The 21,333-nt window shown below is 41.3% G+C and overlaps 1 protein-coding gene across 2 annotated transcripts in view; it reads left to right on the plus strand.

The window, feature by feature from the left end:
- Positions 1–21,333, plus strand: part of LOC139375012 (protein PALS1-like) — a 52,591-nt gene that overhangs the window by 6,632 nt on the left and 24,626 nt on the right. The window contains exon 2 of one of the 2 annotated variants that reach the window (XM_071116371.1): positions 18,294–18,415. The exons of the other annotated variant lie outside the window; for it this stretch is intronic. The gene's annotated coding sequence lies outside the window, so the exon portion shown is untranslated. The remainder of the gene's footprint in view (positions 1–18,293; positions 18,416–21,333) is intronic. 2 annotated transcript variants of the gene reach the window in all.

A 21,333-nucleotide genomic window follows, 5' to 3' on the forward strand; every position in this document is an offset into this window, starting at 1 on the left:
ATGCGGTGCGTATCGTTGCTACAATGTCTACCTAACCATAGACATCAATGCCTTTCTTAAAATCAATACACAGAAGTATATATGTTTAAACCTGCATATTTAGCTAAAAGAAGTCCAGGTTAGCAGGCCATATTAACCAGGTGAAATTGTTATTTCTCTTGTGTTCATTGCACACAGACTCAGTGTATATGCAACAGTTTGGGTGCCTAATTTGCCAGAATTTTACGTAATTATGACATAATATTGAAGGTTGTGCAATGTAACTGGAATATTTAGACTTATGGATGCCACCCGTTAGATAAGAATAAACGTCTTGTTTTCGAGATCGTTTCCGGATTCGGCCATAATTACCTACGACTCGTATTTCTGTGTGTTATCATGTTATAACTAAGTCTATGATTTGATAGAGCAGTCTGACTGAGCGATGGTAGGCACCAGCGGGCTCGTAAGCATTCATTCAAACAGCACTTTCCTGCGTTTGCCAGCAGCTGTCTATGACTTCAAGCCTATCAACTCCCGAGATTAGGCTGGTGTAACCGACGTGAAATGGCTAGCTAGCTAGTGGGGTGCGCGCTAAGAGCGTTTTGAAAGTCACTCGCTCTGAGACTTGGAGTGGTTGTTCCCCTTGCTCTGCATGGGTAACGCTGCTTCGAGGGTGGCTGTTGTCGTTGTGTTCCTGGTTCGAGCCCAGGTAGGAGCGAGGAGAGGGATGGAAGCGTTACTGTTACACTGGCAATACTAAAGTGCCTATAAGAACATCCAATAGTCAAAGGTATATGAAATACAAATGGTATAGAGAGAGAGTCCTATAATTCCTATAATAACGACAACCTAAAACTTCTTACCTGGGAATATTGAAGACTCCTGTTAAAAGGAACCACCAGATTTCATATGTTCTGAGCAAGGAACTTAAACGTTAGCTTTATTGCACTTTTACTTCTCCAACACTTTGGTTTTGCATTATTTAAACCAAATTGAACAGGTTTCATTATTTATTTGAGGCTAAATTGATTTTATTGATGTATTATATAAAGTTAAAATAAGTGTTCATTCAGTATTGTTGTAATTATCATTATTACAAATATTTTAAAAAATTAAATGGCCGATTTTAATCGGTATCTGCTGTTTTTGGTCCTCTAATAGTCGGTATCAGCGTTGAAAAATCAAAATCGGTCGACCTCTAGTTGCAACTGCCAGAATGTTGCCCGTAGGAAGAGTGATAGCTGATAAGTGTACTTCTGCAACATGTTATCAAAATGTTACTGTAAATGCCATGATCTTATATGGACTAAAGGTTTTTGTATTACCCCCTTTTATTTCTCTCCCCACCATCACACTTCCCTTCTCTCCACCCCCTCTCTCTACCCCCTTCCTGGTACGAGGTGGTACGGTACATCACTCTCTTCCCCTTCCCTGAAATGTTCAATATTCTGTGTTGGAATGTGGAATGAGAGTTCTGGAGAAGATAAAAATCCTGGTCTGTTTCTTCTCCACAGTGACGGGCTGAGAGGATACACTGGCCCGCAGCTGAGGTGTAATGGGGACTTAGCATTCTCTGATTACATGGTATCAGAAGAAAGTTAATAGGCCTAGTTGATTTCTCTCCTTTTAATATGAGCCAAGAAGTGAGTATAAAAGCACCATTTGGGAATGCAAATATATTTAGCGGAATGTTAGGCTCTGCCCAGTGTTGATATGGGGTCTTGGCTTAGGGCAGTAGGCTGGATGAGGGGATGCTTAGACTTCCATTCTTTACTGTAGTCTCAGAAGGCTCATCTAAAGTGAGCCAGGAAGACAGACACCACCCTTTAGGAGACTCTGATTGGGTAATGGCATGCTTCAGCTGCTGTTGTGGGGTGCTGTACAGCAGTGTGTGCAGTCACTGCTGTGCCACTCCCAGGACGATCTGCTTCATGCCCACAGTATAGCAGGGGTGTATTCATTACACCGATTTTGTTGAAAAAAGTTTACTCTAAATCGAAAACATTTTGCAATGGAAACGGGTGTTTCTGTTGGACAAATTCAGGTAGGTCCCTCCCCGTTTTGTTCTGTTTGTGCTGTTTGCTTCCGCTTGGTTCTTAACTGGTAAATGGTTTCCTTTGCAAGACACAATGAACACACCCCAGGTTTGTCCTGTAGCCTAGGTGTAGAGTCGACACCTACTTCAGGTCAGGACCCTGTGTGGCTGTCCTCACCTCACACACCACCACGATGTCACCAAATCTGATGTAACCTAGAGAAGAAGTGGTATGTTTGGCTAGAAGATGGTGGTCAAATTGTTATTTGTTTAGGTGTGACGAGTGTCTCCTTCCTCAAGTATGTTTTAAACTGTATGCAATACTAGCACTTATGCGAGCCGTACTGTCCTAAATGGTGATATGCGATTTAATGGTCAGAGGCTACCCACTATTTTAGCCTGTGTGTGCATACTGGTTAATGAGAGGGTATGTGTTGTGTAAGGACTGAGTGTGTTTCACAGACCGCTGTGAGTGCCGGTGGGCGAGATGACATCAGAGAGAGACACTCTATACTCATTGCTCTTGTTGACTCAGTCAGTTGGGGCCTGTAGATTTGTTCCTCCCACTCTCACTCTGCTTTGAACCAGAAAGTAAAGTCACACCCACAGCCTAGGGCAACCTTGGGCTGGCTCACTGCACCTGCTGCTAGCCTCTCCCTAAAAACACAAAACACCTGCACAGTGTGTACACACACACACACACACACACACCCTCGCGCACACACACACACTGCCCTTCCGCTCCTCCCTTACCCACAGGCAATGAACCTGTTCCAACTACCTTAACTGTCACATGCTAAACTATAAATCAGGTTTCCCCAACTGGCGGCCCTTGGGTGGTTTTATTTGGCCCCCAAGTTTTCTGAGAAAAACAAGTCTAAAAAAATAAATAAAATAATTGTTGGATGTAAGACTGTAAAAACACCAGTTATTTTAATTTTGGAAATCTGTTCCCAAGTATTCCTACACATAATAGAGACATGATTATATAGAAATGTAAACAAGGTTTGAAATTATCATGTTTTTGTCAAATTATTTTTGTTTGGGATTCTTGCAGTCAAATTGTGGTCTACAAAAGATTTGTAATTATGTTCCGGCCCCCGACCATCCGCTCACGAGAAAATCGTACAACAGTTGAATATATTTGATGATCCCTGCTTTAAATGCTGCTGCTTGCTCTGGGGTTAGGCCGGGTAGCTGTAAAGCACTTAGTGATGTCTGCTGATGGTAGAGGTTTATAAAATACATTTCATTACATGTAATAAGCTGTTGAGGAAGGTAGCTTTTTCTGTAGTTTACTGCAACCTCTACCAGGCCCATTATTATTATTTATACTGGAGTATGTAGCCTAACTGACCTTGGTTGGTTGGTTTAGGTAGCCTAGTGTCTGAGGTTGAGAAGACCAGGAGGTAGGGCTGGGCAATATATTGAATTTGAGTGTGTTTGGCACGATATTCCAAATTGCTTGTATCGCAAGAATCACTTTTTTTTTCTTCAGTGTTTATGTCCGCTTGTTCTCGTGTTGTCTTTCTGTTCTTGTCTCCTTCACTCCTTCTGTGCTGTGCATTGCAGTACCACGTATGTTACCTCTAGTAACATTTTAGCCAAAGACTAGTCTGTGTTTTTATAAATGTACAATAAGCATGAAACACAGTTCTTCAAGGAATTGGCAACTTGTTCTCATTCTGAGAAATAAGGTAGGCCACTTGATTTCAACACCTGAACCAAGTGGACAGGCTAGCATGCTGTTCAAACAGTTGGAGACAGACAAGTGTGTGTTCATAACAATTCAACCGTTTCCCCTCTCTTATTGCAAGCAAATAGATCCAAGTTGGCTAAACTTGAAATATAAAGATTAGTTGGCTACTCATGAGCACATGGGCTTGTGCTTGAGTGTTTATGAGACTGGTGTTAATTGTCTAATGTCAAGTTAGTCATTATTAGTGAATGTGCATTATGCATGGTTCTGATTACATTTGTAACAAGGGGATTTTAATTGACAAACTTAAAAGCCAGATCAGTGATTATTGCAAAAAAAGCAGGTTAAACTATTTTGATAAAATAACTACTTCATAAGTGGGTCTTATGGTTGTGGAAGGCTTATACACTACATTACCAAAAGTATGTGGATACCTGCTCTTCTAACATCTCATTCCAAAATCATGGGCATTAATATGGAGTTGGTCCCCCCCTTTGCTGCTATAAAAGCATCCACTCTTCTGGTAAGACTTTCACTAGATGTTGGCACATTGTTGTGGGGACTTCCATTCATCCACAAGCATTAGTAAGGTTGTGCGCTGATCGGCGATTAGGCCTGGCTCTCAGTTGGCGGTCCAATTCATCCCAAAGGTGTTCGATGGGGTTGAGGTCGAGGCTCTGTACAGGACAGTCAAGTTCTTCCACACCGATCTCGACAAACCATTTCTGTATGGACTTCGCTTTGGGCACGGAGCATTGTCCTGCTGAAACAGGAAAGGGCCTTAGCCAAATGTTGCCACAAAGTTGTAGGCATAGAATCGTCTAGAATATTGTTGTATGCTGTAGCGTTAAGATTTCCCTTCACTGGAACTAAGGGACCTAGCCCGAACCATGGAAAACAGCCCCAGCTCATTATTCCTGCTCCACCAAACATGACATTTTGTTACACAGTGCATTTCTCCTGGCATCCTCCAAACCCAGATTTGTCCATCGGACTGCCAGATTGTGAAGCGTGATTCATCACTCCAGATAACACGTTTGACCGGGGCAACTCCAGCAGGGCAGAAATTTGATTAAGGTGGCATCCTATGACGGTGCCACATTGAAAGTCACTGAGCTCTTCGGTAATGCCATTCTACTGCCGATGTTTGTCTATGAAGATTGCATCGATGTGTGCTTGATTTTATACACCTGTCAGCGAGTGTGGCTGAAATAGCCGAATCCACTAATTTGAAGTAATGTCCTCATACTTTTGTGTATATATAGTAGGGATGCACGATATATCGGTGAACATATCAGAATCGGACGTTATTAGCTTCAAATGCCAACATATTGGCCCGATGTCTAGTTTAACGCCGACGTTAAAAACCAATGTCAAAGCTACCGTGCATACCTATATACAGTAGATGCATGACGTAATAACGCAACATAACTTTTGCGCTACACATGCAACACAGAATTCCTAACCTAGCCCACACAATGTCAGCTGTGTGGATCGAGCAGTCAAGCATTCATTTGTAAGAACATTTCAGCGAGAACTCAAAGGTGAAATCCATGAAAGCCAAATGGAATTCATTGCCCTTGACAATCAACTGTTCTCTGTCGTGGGTGATGTTGGCTTTTGCTGACTAGTCAAGTGCCGGTACACACTACCAAGTGCGCTTTTTTTCAGATTTTGCAATACCGGAGTTACACAGTAATAGTGTCACTGCTATTTGCTTCACGACATGCATACTATGGAATGCCGTTTGGGTCTTTGTGTGTCAAAAAAGATACAGTAGCACTGTCAAAGCTGTACAAAAGTCTGCAAGCAAACCCCAGACACGAACGATATGTTTACAATAAGTTGATAATAAAGCGCAAAAATTTGACTGCAACTTCTGGGGTAGCTAGCTTTATCTTGGTACCTAGCTAGCACCAATACAACCAGCCTGAAAACAATGACCAGTAGAAACCGCAGTCATTTTCATTATTCTTAGCAATGATTTAGGATTCCTTGTGAGTAAGTATTAGCAAGGTTGCCACTTGTTGTTCGCCTATTGAAATTGAACTTCAGTTCATGAAAATAAATAGCTAGCCAGCTTCTTAACCCTGTTTCCAAAAGCTAACGTTATAAGCAGCCAGCTAGCTTCATCTGGCTAGAGAGACTCGACTGGACCGGGTTAGGAGTTGTGAAGCTAGTACCAATCAGGATTAGGCACAATAGTGGACTTTGCGGTTAGCCTTCAAAATAAAAGTATGTAATTGACAGTGATGCAAATTAATACAAATAGTAGAATTATGCCATACTTTGATTTTGAAGGCTAACTGCAAAGTCCACTCTTGTGGCTAATCCTTATTGTGGCTAGCTTCACATAGATGGGTCAGACCATTAATCAAATAAGAACTATCTTATAAATTAGGGTTATTTAGATAACGCCTAGCTATATAGTTAGAGGTCGACCGATTATGATTTTAACGGCGATACCGATTTATTGGAAAACCAAAAAAAGCTGATGCCTATTTTTTATGTATATTTGTAATAATGAAAATTACAACAATACTGAATTAACACTTATTTTAACTTAATATATAATACATCAATAATGAATAATAAATAAATAATGAAACATGTTCAATTTGGTTTAAATAATGCAAAAACAAAGTGTTGGAGAAGAAAGTAAAAGTGCAATATGTGCTAACGTTTAAGTTCCTTGCTCAGAACATATGAAAGCTGGTGGTTCCTTTTAACATGAGTCTTCAATATTCCCAGGTAAGAAGTTTTAGGTTGTAGGTATAGGACTATTTCTCTCTCTACCATTTGTATTTCATTTACCTTTTGACTATTGGATGTTCTTATAGGTACCATAGTATTGCCAGCCTATTCTCGGGAGTTGATAGGCTTGAAGTCATAAACAGCGCAATGCTTGAAGCACAGTGAAGAGCTGCTGGCAAATGCAGGAAAGTGCTGTTTGAATGAATGCTTACGAGCCTGCTGCTGCATACCACTGCTCTGTCAGACTGCTGTATCAAACCATAGACTTAATTATACTATAATAAGCACACAGAAATACGAGCCTTAGGTCATTCATATGGTAAAATCTGGAAACTATCATTTCGAAAACAAAACGTTTATTCTTTCAGTGAAATAAGGCATTGTTCCTTATTTTATCTAACCGGTGGCATCCATAAGTCTAAATATTGCTGTTACATTGCACAACCTTCAATGTTATGTCATAATTATGTACAATTCTGGTAAATTAGTGTTTGTTAGGAAGGAATGGTCTACACACAGTTCGCAACGAGCCTGGCAGCCCAAACTGCTGCATATACCCTGACTCTGCTTGCACAGAACGCAAGAGAAGTGACACAATTTTCCTAGTTAAAATAAATTAATGTTAGCCTTCTATATTAACTAAATATGCAGGCTTAAAAAAATATATACTTGTGTATTTTAAGTAAGGCGTTGATGTTTATGGATAGGTACACATTGGTGCAACGACAGTGCTTTTTTGCGAATGCGCTTGCGGAGTTGGCTGTGATCCAATGATAACTTAACAGGCACCGCATCGATTATATGCAACGCAGGACAAGCTAGATAAACTAGCAATATCATCATCCATGTGTAGTTAACTAGTGATTATGTTAAGATTGATTTTTATAAGTTTAATGCTAGCTAGCATCGTACCTTGGCTCCTTGCTGCACTCGCATAACAGGTGCAATGTAATCGGCCATTAATCGGTGTCCAAAAATGCCGATTACCGATTTATGAGAACTTGAACTCGGCCGACCTCTAATAGTTAGCTAGCTAACTATAGCTACTAAAAGAATGAAATGAAACGACTGAACAAATGAACAAAACGGCACAGCAAGTAAGTGAAAGAAATAGGTTTTGATTGTTTTACTGGTAATGGGGACATACAGTGGGGCAAAAAAGTATTTAGTCAGCCACCAATTGTGCAAGTTCTCCCACTTAAAAAGATGAGAGGCCTGTAATTTTCATCATAGGTAAACTTCAACTATGACAGACAAAATGAGGAAAAAAATTCCAGAAAATCACATTGTAGGATTTTGAATGAATTTATTTGCAAATTATGGTGGAAAATAAGTATTTGGTCACCTACAAACAAGCAAGATTTCTGGGTCTCACATACCTGTAACTTCTTCTTTAAGAGGATCCTCTGTCCTCCACTCGTTACCTGTATTAATGGCACCTGTTTGAACTTATCAGTATAACAGACACCTGTTCACAACCTCAAACAGTCACACTACCAACTCCACTATGGCCAAGACCAAAGAGCTGTCAAAGGACACCAGAAAAAAAAATTTGTAGACCTGCACCAGGCTGGGAAGACTAAATCTGCAATAGGTAAGCAGCTTGGTTTGAAGAAATCAACTGTGGGAGCAATTATTAGGAAATGAAAGACATACAAGACCACTGATAATCTCCCTCGATCTGGAGCTCCATGCAAGATCTCACCCCGTGGGGTCAAAATGATCACAAGAACGGTGAGCAAAAATCCCAGAACCACACGGGGGGACCTAGTGAATGACCTGCAGAGAGGGGCTGTTTTTCTGCAAAGGGACCAGGACAACTGATCTGTGTAAAGGAAAGAATGAATGGGGCCATGTATCGTGAGCTCTTGAGTGAAAACCACCTTCCATCTGCAAGGGCATTGCTGATGAAACGTGGCAGGGTCTTTCAGCATGACAATGATCCCAAACACACCGCCCGGGCAACGAAGGAGTGGCTTCGTAAGAAGCATTTCAAGGTCCTGGAGTGGCCTAGCCAGTCTCCAGATCTCAACCCCATAGAAAATCTTTGGAGGGAGTTGAAAGTCCGTGTTGCCCAGCAACAGCCTCAAAACATCACTGCTCCAGAGGAGATCTGCATGGAGGAATGGGCCAAAATACCAGCAACAGTGTGTGAAAACCTTGTGAAGACTTACAGAAAACGTTTGACCTCTGTCATTGCCAACAAAGGGTATATAACAAAGTATTGAGAAACTTTCGTTATTGACGAAATACTTATTTTCCACCATAATTTGCAAATAAATTCATTAAAAATCCTACAATGTGATTTTCTGGATTTTTTTTCTTCATTTTGTCTGTCTTAGTTGAAGTGTACCTATGATGAAAATTACAGGCGTCATCTTTTTAAGTGGGAGAACTTGCACAATTGGTGGCTGACTAAATACTTTTTTTCCCCACTGTATGTAAATGCCAACAACTTTTTGGTCTGTGTCTGTAACCTTTATTTAACTAGGCAAGTCAGTTAAGAACATATCCTTATTTACAATGGCGGCCCATACGACGATCGGTCAATTGTGCGCCTCCCTATGGGGGTCCCAATCACGGAATACAGCCTGGGTTCAAACCAGGTCTGTTACGCCTCTTGCGCAGAGATGCATTGACTTAGACTGCTGTGTGTGTGAACTATTTAACTGTAATAGAATGCTTAAAATGCTGCTAAAATTTTAAATATCGCTTATCGGCAATGTTTTTTTTGGCAAGGAAAATATTGGAAATCATTATCGGCCAATGTCATATCGCTGCATCACTAATATATAGTATGCAAAACATTATGAACACCTGCTCTTTCCATGTTATAGACTGACCAGATGAATGCTTTGATCCCTTATTGATGTCACTTTTTATATCCACTTCAATTAGTTTAGATGAAGGGGAGGAGACAGGTTATAGAAGGATTTTTAAACCTTGAGACATGGATTGAATATGTGTGCTATTGAGGGTGAATGGGCAAGACAAAATATTTAAGTAACTTTAAACAGGGTAAGTAGGTGCCAGGCTCAACGGTTTGTGCGGTGTGTGTGGGTAAAATCACTGGGCAAACCAAGCCAGATAATTGCATTGTTTGCTCTATAACCTGTTAGTTCATATGCCTTGCAACCATGACGTCTAGGCCTATGGCTGAGACAACAAGACAGTGGCAGAATAAATTCTACCACACCTTTTGTTTCATCACAAAACCGGAGAGCAACCTCTGTCCACAAAGCATATTGCATGTAGCAAACAGTTACGTGACCTACAGCATGGTCAAGCCAGCTAATGTTTTCGGACTACTAAACATCTTTTGATTTAGAACCACGGAGAGTTACCTCAAGTTGTAAAGAAAACAAGAGCTGCTTTCACTATCAAATCACATATGCTTAGTCTAATACAGTGATAACTAAAAGATACCGAAAACAATTTAGTCCAACATTAGCTAAAAATGATGTGGCTGTCCATGGTTCTGATTTGTGTGCATTTGTGCTAGTGGAAAAACATGTAGACTCACCATACTTGTAGAGGAACAAACATCAATGCCATCCTCTTTCTTGCTGACGAAACTGTGTATGAACTGTTTTTTTTTGTTCGTCTAGGCTACCTGGCTAAAATGCTTGCTCGCTAGCTTAACTTTCTTTCATGGGCAACGTTATCTAGTTAACACTAGCCTGCTATATCTTGAACTTTCATCCTCTCAGGCCATGGGCACAGTGTATGAATTTATGGTTGGATCAGAATAGCCATTATATTCATTGGCCAGTATGGATAATTAAGTAAAACCACAAGTCCAAATCCCTATCATCCATGGCTAATTTAGGAAAGGGGCTATTTTAGCTAGCTACCCACCGGAGGACAACAAAACAACGAGATGCAACAATTCTGACACTACTTTGTTGCGCCAGGACCATTCACAGTTGAGCTCACTCAGTTTAGGTCAACGCTGATTGGGCTTTTATTTTATAATTTTTTTTCTCTTTTTTATTCTTTTATCAGGAGAGGCCAACTGCTCACTGGCATCCATTGTGTTCAATGCTATGGGTGGCAGCAATGTCATACTTTTTGACTAGACAGCATCAAATGGGGTACAAACAGAGGCACTGTTTCACTTGTTTTGATTCTTTCTCCAGTTAGATACATTCAGCCTCTTGCCAATAGAATAACATTTTTATTTGAATGTATTCTTTTTTATTACATATTTGGGGGGAAGCCTGGCTTCCTTTGGCATCCATGAATCCCGGCATCCTTGTGGACCGCTTTCGACACCTGGTGGAGTCCATGCCTTGATCAATTGAGGCTGTTCTGAGGGCAAAAATGGGGGGCAACTCAATATTATAAAGGTGTTTTAATGTTTTGTACACTCAGTGTATATTGTGTGTCGCCCATAAATTTGAAAACATTAAATATGATTATTAGGCTATATCGCCCAGCCATACCAGGAGGGTGACCACTGACTATACCAGGTTGCTTGGCTAAGCACCACAAGCAACAGATGGTCCACATCAAGGGCACAGTGTGTTTTAACCTGCCTCGTGGGCATGACTCCTCTACGGGGAGGGGATGATCCTGCCAGACGAGATTAGCTCAAGATCTTAATGCAGTGTGTGATGCCATCTGTGTGTGAATGGATGTGTAGATTATGACACCTTTTTTGGTGTTGGTGAGAATTATAAATAAATCAGCAGGGTTAAATCTATACCTTTTCAAGAAGATGACCGAACTAGATTTAAATTCAGTCAGACCTTACTTTCCATCAGTCCCACACTATCCCTTAAACAAATGCATACTCACCACACCATATTACAAGCATGCTACAGCTGTTATTTGGAAAGGGAGGAAGCCAGTCCTTATTGAAAGTTAGGAAGGTTTTAGACAACCAGTTACAATTCTATAGTGAATACACAAATGCACACACAAAAACGTTTGAAATGTAAATTGTCTGACACTTTCAATGTATGGGAAGCCATCAGCCTTTCTCTACATAGTGTTATCTGTTCTGCTCCTGTAGTACAAAAAGGGGAGAATAGAATACTCAAGGCCATAAAAATAAATTTTCTGCTACGAGAGGATTGTGTGCATTTATCCTCACGCTCCAACTCATCTAGTGAGTGCTACTGTAACAGTTTCTTATCTAGCCTAAACCTACGTCACTCACTGAAACTACATTATTCATTCAAAGCGTCTGCTCTGCTCCTGTGTGTGTTTCCAAGGACAAATGGGCTGCTTCACTTCCACATCACCCAGAGAGATTATTTTGTTACTTTTTCTGCACTAAAAAACATCTGCATATTTTCAGTAGTGCGGTTTGACAGTTATCCAGTCCATTTGGAAATAATTTGTTACAGCCTTGTACTAAAATTGATGAGAATTTATTTTTATCCATCTGCACACAATAACCCATAATGACAAAGCGAAAACAGGTTTTGTGAAGTTTTTGCAATTTAATACAAATTTAAAAATACACTTATTTGCATAAGTATTCAGAACCTTTGCAATGAGACTCGAAATTGAGCTTGTGCATCCTGTTTCTATTGTTCATCCTTGTGATGTTTCTACATCTTGATTGGAGTCCACCTCTGGTAAATTCAAATGATTTTGGAAATGCACACACCTGTCTATGTAAGGTCCCACAGTTGACAGTGCATGTCAGAGCAAAAACCAAGCCATGAGTTTGAAAGAATTGTCTGTAGAGCTCTGAGACAGGATTGTGTTGGGGCACAGATCTGGGGAAGGGTACCAAAAAATCTCTGCTGCCCCAACGGTCCCCAAGAACAGTGGCCTCCATTTTTAAATGGAAGTTCGACTCTTCCTAGAGCTGGCCAAACTGAGCAATCAGGGGAGAAGGGAGGTGACCAAGAACCCGATGGTCAGTCTGACAGAGCTCCAGAGTTCCTCTGTGGAGATGTGACAACCATCTCTGCAGTTACAACCATCTCTGCAGCACTCAACCAATCAGGCCTTTATGGTTGAGTGGCCAGACAGATGGCACTCCTCAGTAAAAGGCACATGACAGTCTGTGTGGAGTTTGCTAAAAGGCGCCTAAAGGACTCTGACCAAGAGAAACAAGATTCTTGGCCCTGAATGCCTAGCATCACATTTGGAGGAAACCAGGCACCGTTTATCACCTGGCCAATACCATCCCTACGGGGAAGCATGGTGGTGGCAGCATCATGCTGTAGGGGTGTTTTTCAGCCGCAGGGACTGGGAGACTAGTCAGGATCGAGGGAAAGATAAATGGCGCAAAGTACAGAGAAATCCTTGATGAAAACCTGCTCCAGAGCACTCAGACTGGGGTGAAGCTTCACCTTCCAACAGGACAACAACTCTAAGCACACAGCCAAGACAATGCAGAAGTGGCTTCAGGACAAGTCCCTGAATGTCCTTGAGTGGCCCAGCCAGAGCCCGGGCTTGAACCTGATCAAACATCTCTGAAAATAGCTGTGCAGCGACACTCACCATCCAAACCATCCAACCTCAGAGGATCTCCATTTGAAGAATGGGAGAAGCCTCCGCAAATACAGGTGTGTCAAGCTTGTGGCGTCATTAGGGTTGCACATTTTGGGGAATATTCAAAGGTGGAAACTTTCTGTGGGAATTAACGGGAATATATGCAAATTAAGATTAATACCATTTAAATGTAGATCTTTTTGCATTTGTATATTTACCATATATGGAGACAGAAACATAAACCTTTTACCTTGTCATAAATATACATAATTGCAAATTATTAAATCCTTCCAATAGACATTTTAAAAACTGTTTAGTTATGAATTTAACTTTAATTAAATGAGTTGACTCTTCACATGGGATGATTTCACTGAACAACAAAAGGGAATATTGATTGATCCCCAACGGTCCATCGCATCTCCCAAAAACGTTTTCATCATACATCTGTAAAATGATTGTCTAGAAACTGAAGCTTTGGTTGACTTCCATGTATTCTCCCTGGATCTCCTCAATATCCACCTCTTGAACATCAGACTCGGAGGCCTCATCTTCACTGTCACTTTCCAACCTTGTTGAGGATGGCTCGTTGTCAGGCTCAAAAAGCCTCAAATTTGCCCGGGTGGACACCATTTCTTCCAACTCTTGTATTGGTCAGCCTGTTGCATGCTTTGGTGTGTGTGTTCCCAAACAAGGACCAGTTGCGCTCTGAGGCAGCTGATGTTGGTGGAATTTGGAGGAGGATGGAGGCAACAGGGGAAAGAACCTCAGATCCACAAAGTCCCTTCCACCAGGTGGCTGATGAGATATGTTGGCACGACTGCCATATTGCATCTCCATCCCAAAGCCCTTGCTTGGAAGTGTACTTTGCCAGACTGCCTAGAACCTTGCCTTCATCCAGGCCAAGGTGGCGAGACACGGTAGTGATGACACCGTAGGCCTTGTTGCCCTCTGCACCAGACAGGATGCTCTTGCCAGCATATTTGGGGTCCAAAAAGTACGCTGCGGCGTGTATGGGATTCAGGCAGAAGTCTTAACGCTTTTTGATTTTATTTCAGAACTGCAGTTTCCTCTGCTTGGAGCACCAGTGAAGTGGGCAGGGCAGTACAGGTTTATTCTCTAACATCTGCAAGCAGAGTCTGAACATCAGACAGGATGGCATTTTCACCCTCAATCCGTGCAATGGCTACCGCTGTAGGTTTCAGGAGTTTCTGGCTGCTTACCACTCTCTCCCAAAATGCATCATCCAGGAGGATCCTCTTGATTAGGCTGTCCAAATCGGCAGACTGTGATATGGCAATTTCTTGGAGAGACTCCTTCCCCTCCAGGAGACTGTCAAACATGATGACAACACCACCCCAACGGGTGTTGCTGGGCCGGTTCAATGTGGTGCTCTTATTCTTCTCACTTTGCTTGGCGAGGTAGATTGCTGCTATAACTTGATGGCCCTTCACATGCCTAGCCATTTCCTTGCCTCTCTTGTAGAGTGTACCCATTGTTTTCAATGCCATGATGTCCTTGAGGAGCAGATTCAATGCATGAGCAGCACAGCCAATTGGTGTGATGTGAGAGTAGGACTCCTCCACTTTAGACCAAGCAGCCTTCATATTCGCAGCAGTCTGTCAGCAGTACAAATACCTTCATTGGTCCAAGGTCATTGATGACTGCCTTCAGCTCATCTGCAATGTAGAGACCGGTGTGTCTTGTCCCTTGTGTCTGTGCTCTTGTAGAATACTGGTTGAGGGGTGGAGATAATGTAGTTAATTATTCCTTGCCCACAAACATTTGACCGCCCATCAGAGATTATTGCAATAGTCTGCTTTCTCTATATTTTGCTTGACCTTCACTTGAATGCTGTTGAACTCTGCATTCAGCAAATTAGTAGATACAGCATGTCTGGTTGGAGGGGTTTATGCTGGGCGAAGAACATTCAGAAATCTCTTCCAATACACATTGCCTGTGAGCATCAGAGGTGAACCAGTTGCATAACACCTTAGCTACGTACCTCCATTGACTCAAAAAAAACTTCTGATTCCAGGAGGACTTTGAGCTGTTGCTATCGATAAGGTGTCTGATTCATCATTTTCACCTCTAATAGAAGTAGAGGGACTTTTGTCGGAGGTCGCTTGTTGTCAGCGCTGAGGGAACTTTATGCACTTGGCCAGATGATTCTACATCTTTGTTGCATTCTTCACATATTTGGGGTTGGTCCAGTAACCGAAAGGTTGCTAGATTGAATCCCCGAGCTGACGAGGTAAATAAAAATGCGGTGTTCTGCCCCTGAACAAGGTAGTTAATCTACTGTTCCTAGGCTGTCATTGTAAATAAGTATTTGTTCTTAACTGACTTGCCTAGTTAAATAAATAAAATAAGATTTGGCACAGTATTTACAAATGTACACAGCTTTTCCTTCTACATTAGCTCCAGTGAAATGTTTCCACACATCAGATGGTTCCCGTGGCATTTTCCTGTAAAGATTGGAAAAAATAGTAAAATAACAACAAATACAATTCCATGTACAGATAAATGGTTAACCTGTCTAGGAAAGGCGTTCTGCTAGCGGAACCCCACGAAATTCAAAAATATTTTTTAGAAATATGTAACTTTCACACATTAACAAGTCCAATACAGCAAATTAAAGATAAACATCTTGTTAATCTACCCATGGTTTCTGGTTTCGAAAATGATTTACAGCGAAAGCATAACATATGATTATGTTAGGTCAGAGCCAAGTCACAAAAACACACAGCCATTTTTCCAGCCAAAGATAGGAGTCACAAAAAGCAGAAATATAGATAAAATTAATCACTAACCTTTGTTCTTCATCAGATGACACTCATAGGACATCATGTTACAAAATATGTGTATGTTTTGTTCGATAATGTGCATATTTATATCCAAAAATCTCAGTTTACATTGGCGTGTTATGTGCAGTAATGTTTTCATTCCAAAACATCTGGTGATTTTGCAGATATACTCATAAATAACATTGATAAAAGATGCAAGTGTTATTAACAGAATTAAAGAGACTTATCCTCTATGCAACCACTGTGTCAGATTTCCCAAAAACTTTACGGCGCTCAGTACCCAATTCAGCCAAAGAAATAGCCGCCATTTTGGCATCAACATTAGTTAGTAAAAACACTAAATATTCACTTACCTTTGATCTTCATCAGAAGGCACTTCCAGGAATCCCAGTTCGACAATAAATGACTGATTTGTTCCATAAAGTTCCATAAAGACCATCATTTAGCCACTTGTTGTTAGCGTGTTCAGCCCAGTAATCCGTCTTCATGAGGAGCGAGCACTTCCTCCAGACAGAAACTCAAAAAGTTCCGTTACAGGTCGTAGAAACAAGTCAAATGATGTTTGCAATCAATCTTTAGGATGTTTTTAACTTAAATCATAAGGTTCCAACTGGAGAATTTCATTGTCTGAAGAAAAGCACTGGAACGAGAGCATACTCTGTCGGGAGCGTGCATCATGAGACCGAGGCTCTCTGCCAGACCACTCACGAAAAGAGCTCCTATGAGCCCCTCCTTTTATAGTAGAATCCTAAAACTAGGATCTAAAGGCGGTGACATCTAGTGGAAGCCCTAGGAAGTGCTAGCACATCCATAACTATCAGGGATTTGAATAGGCAATGTTTTGAAAATCGATTTCTCACTTCCTGTTTGGATTTCTTCTCAGAATTTTGTCTGCCATATGAGTTCTGTTATACTCAGACATCATTCAAACAGTTTTAGAAACTTCAGTGTGTTTTCTATCCAATACTAATAATAATATGCATATATTAGCATCTGGGACAGAGTAGGAGGCAGTTCAGTTTGGGCACGCTATTCATCCAAAAGTGAAAATACTGCCCCCTGTCCCAAAAAAGTTAAGCAGTGAGATTAAACAACTCATTCGTAAGATAAATGTTTTAAAATGAAACATGTATGGAAACAGGTGAATTAACACTCCTCAGTTAGCAGGCACAAGCAAGCTAAAACCCACATGGTAGCAAAAACTAACTAGCAGAAATGGTTGACAAGTTAATGTTTTAAACACACTTTGCTGTAGGCTACTTTTTACAAGTTAACAAAAAAATCATGTATGTCATATAAAATGTATTCATCCGACCCAGTATTGTAATCAAAACTTACCAGAAAGCATGTAATCCTTGGCTCAGACAGTGTAGTAGTGTGGGCTCAATAGCATCTCATTAGTAAATTTCTTTGCAAAAATGTCAACCTGTTTTTGCTTTGTCATTATGCGGTATTGTGTGTAGATTGTTGGGGGGGGGGATCAATTGAAACAATTTTAGAATAAGGCTATAACTTAACAGTGGAAAAAGTGAAGGGGTTTGAATACCCTCCGAATGCACTGTCTGAGTCATATGAATTTATGAACTGACAATTGTTATTTTTCTGTGTCTTTTGGAAAAGCAATTTTGCATGATTTCAATGAATTGGGTGCGTGTATGTATCTGATAGGCCATACATTAAACCCACAACCATGGGATGGCTAGTGCCACCCTCTTACCAACATTTGACTGCATCCAGTCTTTTATGGGTGTTTGTTTACCATACTTTGTGCAGGTGAGTGTGGGCTATCTAGTAGAAATTGTTACATTTAACTTAAATTGTGTATGATTGTTGTGTACACTCCTGCTCTTCCGATATCAAACAGGACGGGCGCCCTTTATCTAACCCTCTCCTTCACTCTTCAAATGTAGTAAGGTTTTACGTTTACACTGTGATCACACACACCCTAACAATAGGTCCCTTATGTTTTGCTCAGGAATGGTGTTCCTAGGCTGTTTTGCATTTTTACAATTTGCATCATGGTTATTTTCTACTGTCACAAGGACGATTTGACCTCTGAGACAGCACAGGCCCCAGCGCGGGGGCGGTGCGCGTGTGTGTACGCTCGTGCGCCTGTGTTATGTTCTTCCCAACTCTTGATTTCAGCAGTTGAGTGACATCTCAGAAGTGGGTCATATTTTCTCCCTCGGGCAACTTCCTACACACTGTTGAAGTCGGAAGTTTACATACACTTAGGTTGGAGTCATTAACTTGTTTTTCAACCACTCCACACATTTCTTGTTAACAAACTATAAATGTCAGGAATTGTGAAAAACTGAGTTTAAATGTATTTGGTTAAGGTGTATGTACACTTCCGACTTCAACAGTATATCTTCATAAGTAGATTCCCCATACTACTACCTTCTACAATAATAAAAAAAATACCTTCACAGTTCCAGCAGATAATACCTTGAGGAATCGAAACACACCAGTGCTCCCAACCCCCCCTGCCACCTCCCTTCCCTGGTCCTCTCAGTTCCCCCTGACTGCGCTAGCTGACTGAGTGCCTGCCTGTTGATCCTAGGAGGGGGATAGCCACTGATCCACAGCCTGGGAGAAGACCCACTACCTGGAGGTTATATACAGAGAGGAGAGCCCTCAGCTGATCTACTACTCTAGAGCACCAACTAACCAACCAACATTTGGGTAAGGACATAGGACCCTATGTTTCTCCTCTTCCTTATTTGACAGTCCGCCCCCTTCTTGTGTGTGTGTTTGTCTTTGTGTTTTGCCTCCTTATTTTTCAGGGCTGTGGAGTGGAGACCTCCCGCCCGCTGACAAAGCTGTTGTCATGGAGACGTGTCTGGGACTTTTGCAGCACAGTAATCTCCACACAACAGAGAAGCCAATGCAGAGAGGGGGCGCCCAGACGAAAAAAGGGGGAGTAAAGAAAGAGTAGGGGGGGTTGTGTGAGACAAGTAGGGGCCCGGAGGTTAGGATGACATAGCAGATTTAATTGTGTCCAACCAGCCAACACACAGGAGTACTACAGGCTGCTTTGCGGTTAGGGTGTTCTTTGTGGACTTGGTGTTACTAATGGGGATCTTCAGTGCTTGTTGTACATATTGTTAATCGTTTTCTCGTCAGCATGTCTATTTTGTTCTTAAAACAGTAGACTAAGTGTCTGTGACGCACAGCCCGTTAGTGCATGGCCTGAGGTTTGTGTTTGTCCAGCTCGGAGTTGGACTAACTACGTAGATAGGAATGTGACTGGCATGTGGAGAAGGGGGGGCAGATCCACGGATGGAGGGACAAAGGTTATCTATTCTCCTAGCATCCGGGGTCATGTGACCAGCGCTGGGCCTGTGGGAATGAGGGAGAGGGGTGGGAGGGGGAGAGAGACACTTGATTTGGCTGGTGTTGGTGTAGAACCCTGCAGGAAGACAACCAACTTTTTCCACTGGGGCTTTTTCAGTTGATGGCACCAGCACATGATTTGGTCGCAGCAATTAAAAATGAATAAATAATGATAAATGGCTTGTGTCCTATAATGTGCCTGCATTTCATACAGAACCAGGCTAATAATGAATGTAAGCATTTTAGCCAGGTAGTCTAGGACAACAACAACTAAAAGCGTGTACTGTATGACAGTGATAGACCATTTCGGCAACATGAAAGAGAGGATGGCATTGGCGTCCATCTTTTAAATTAGCTTTCCCTTGTGTCCTTACCTTTATTTGGATAGATTTATCGTAACAGATAAGACTGTTAAAATGAAGTGCAAAATCTATTGCAGATTTCAAAGTGCCGTGTGTTCCTTTCTGACAAATCGTCAAGAGCGAGTATTCCCAATGCCGTCGGAGGTACGCCAAATAAAAATGTGATTCACATTTTAAAAACAAAACTATAAAAAAATCTTTGCTTTTGCAAACAGTACATTTAGATTTTCCAACGAGGCTATACATTTGCGTGAGTTTTTTTTTCTCACCTTAGTAGCCTCGTTTCAATGTCAAATATAGGTAGCCTAGTCAAGTAATTAACATCCAATCACGTTAACCGTTACTCTCTCGTGGGCAACCTTCACTCTTGCGCAGGCATTTAAACAAAACACGACAATTTGAAAAATAAGCCACAGGAGTTTTTTGAGCGAGAATAAAGATGATTTTTGAGTAGTAAGACGTATAAAAGCAACATAGCATTTAATAAGGTGCTAGAAGCGTCTTATATGGTGAGATACCGAATGGCTCGGACAGGCAAGCCCCATACTGTTGTGGAGGACTTAATTCTTCCTGCTGCCGCGGATATGGCTGGGGCAATGCTGGGGAAAAAGGCCCAAAAACTATACAGACAATGTCTTCATCAAACAACACTGTTTCAGTGACATGGCAGGAAATGTTTTGAAACACTTACTGCTATGCATACAAGCCAGTGAATTATATGTGTTACAGCTGGATGAGTCAACAGACGTGGCGGGCCTGGCACAGCGCCTGGTATATGTCCGTTACGTTCATGGGGGTCAATTAAGGAAGACATCCTCTTCTGGAAACCAGGACAACATGAGAGGATATTTTTAAAGTACTGGACAACTTTGTGACATCAAATGGACTTTGGTGGTCAAGATGTGTTATCTGTACTGCTGGCGCAAAAGCCATGATATTGAGAAATACAGTGGTTCCTCCTTTAAAAGTTGGACTTAGAGGTTATTTGTGGTTTAGTACGGTACCCTGCGTCACCAAAACACAGCTTCGCTTGTTGTTAATCCACCTGGTGTGTCAGATTTCAATTAAGCTTTTCGACGAAAGCTATCCAAGCATTTATGTAAGCACATCTCTCTCAGTAGACAAAATATTACAAACAGCTAGCAGCCAAGTAGATTGGTCACGAAAGTCAGAAAAGCAATAAATTAAATCGCTTACCTTTGATCTTCGGATGTTTGATGATCTTCGGATGTTTGATGATCTTCGGATGTTTGATGATCTTCGGATGTTTGCACTCACGAGACTCCCAGTTACACAATAAATGTTCCTTTTGTTCCACAAAGATTATTTTTATATCCAAAATACCTCTATTTGTTTGGAGCTTTATGTTCAGAAATCCACAGGCTCGAGCGGTCACGACATCGCAGACGAAACTATTTGGAATTATCTGTAAAGTGCGTAGAAAGATGTCAAATGTTTTTTATAATCAATCCTCAGGTTGTTTTTACAATATATAATCGATAATATGTCAATCGGAATGTAGCTTCTTCCATAGGAGAGAGAGAAAATGGCTGTTACGCATGAAAACTCTGCTGGCACCCAGCCACCCACTGACGCGATGGATTCTTTCTCGCTCATTTTTTTAAATAAAAGCCTGAAACTATGTCTAAAGACTGTTCACAGCTTGAGGAAGCCATATGAAAAGGAATCTGGTTGATATCCCATTAAATCCTTGTTGGATTTTCCTCAGGTTTTGCCTGCAATATCAGTTCTGTTATACTCACAGACAATATTTTGACAGTTTTGGAAACTTTAGTGTTTTCTATCCTAATCTGACAATTATATGCATATTCTAGTTTCTAGGCCTGAGAAATAGGCAGTTTCAAATAGGTACGTTTTTTAGCCAAAAACGAAAATACTGCTCCC

This window comes from Oncorhynchus clarkii, chromosome 19 (assembly GCF_045791955.1).
Source record: "Oncorhynchus clarkii lewisi isolate Uvic-CL-2024 chromosome 19, UVic_Ocla_1.0, whole genome shotgun sequence".
Taxonomy (NCBI): domain Eukaryota; kingdom Metazoa; phylum Chordata; class Actinopteri; order Salmoniformes; family Salmonidae; genus Oncorhynchus; species Oncorhynchus clarkii.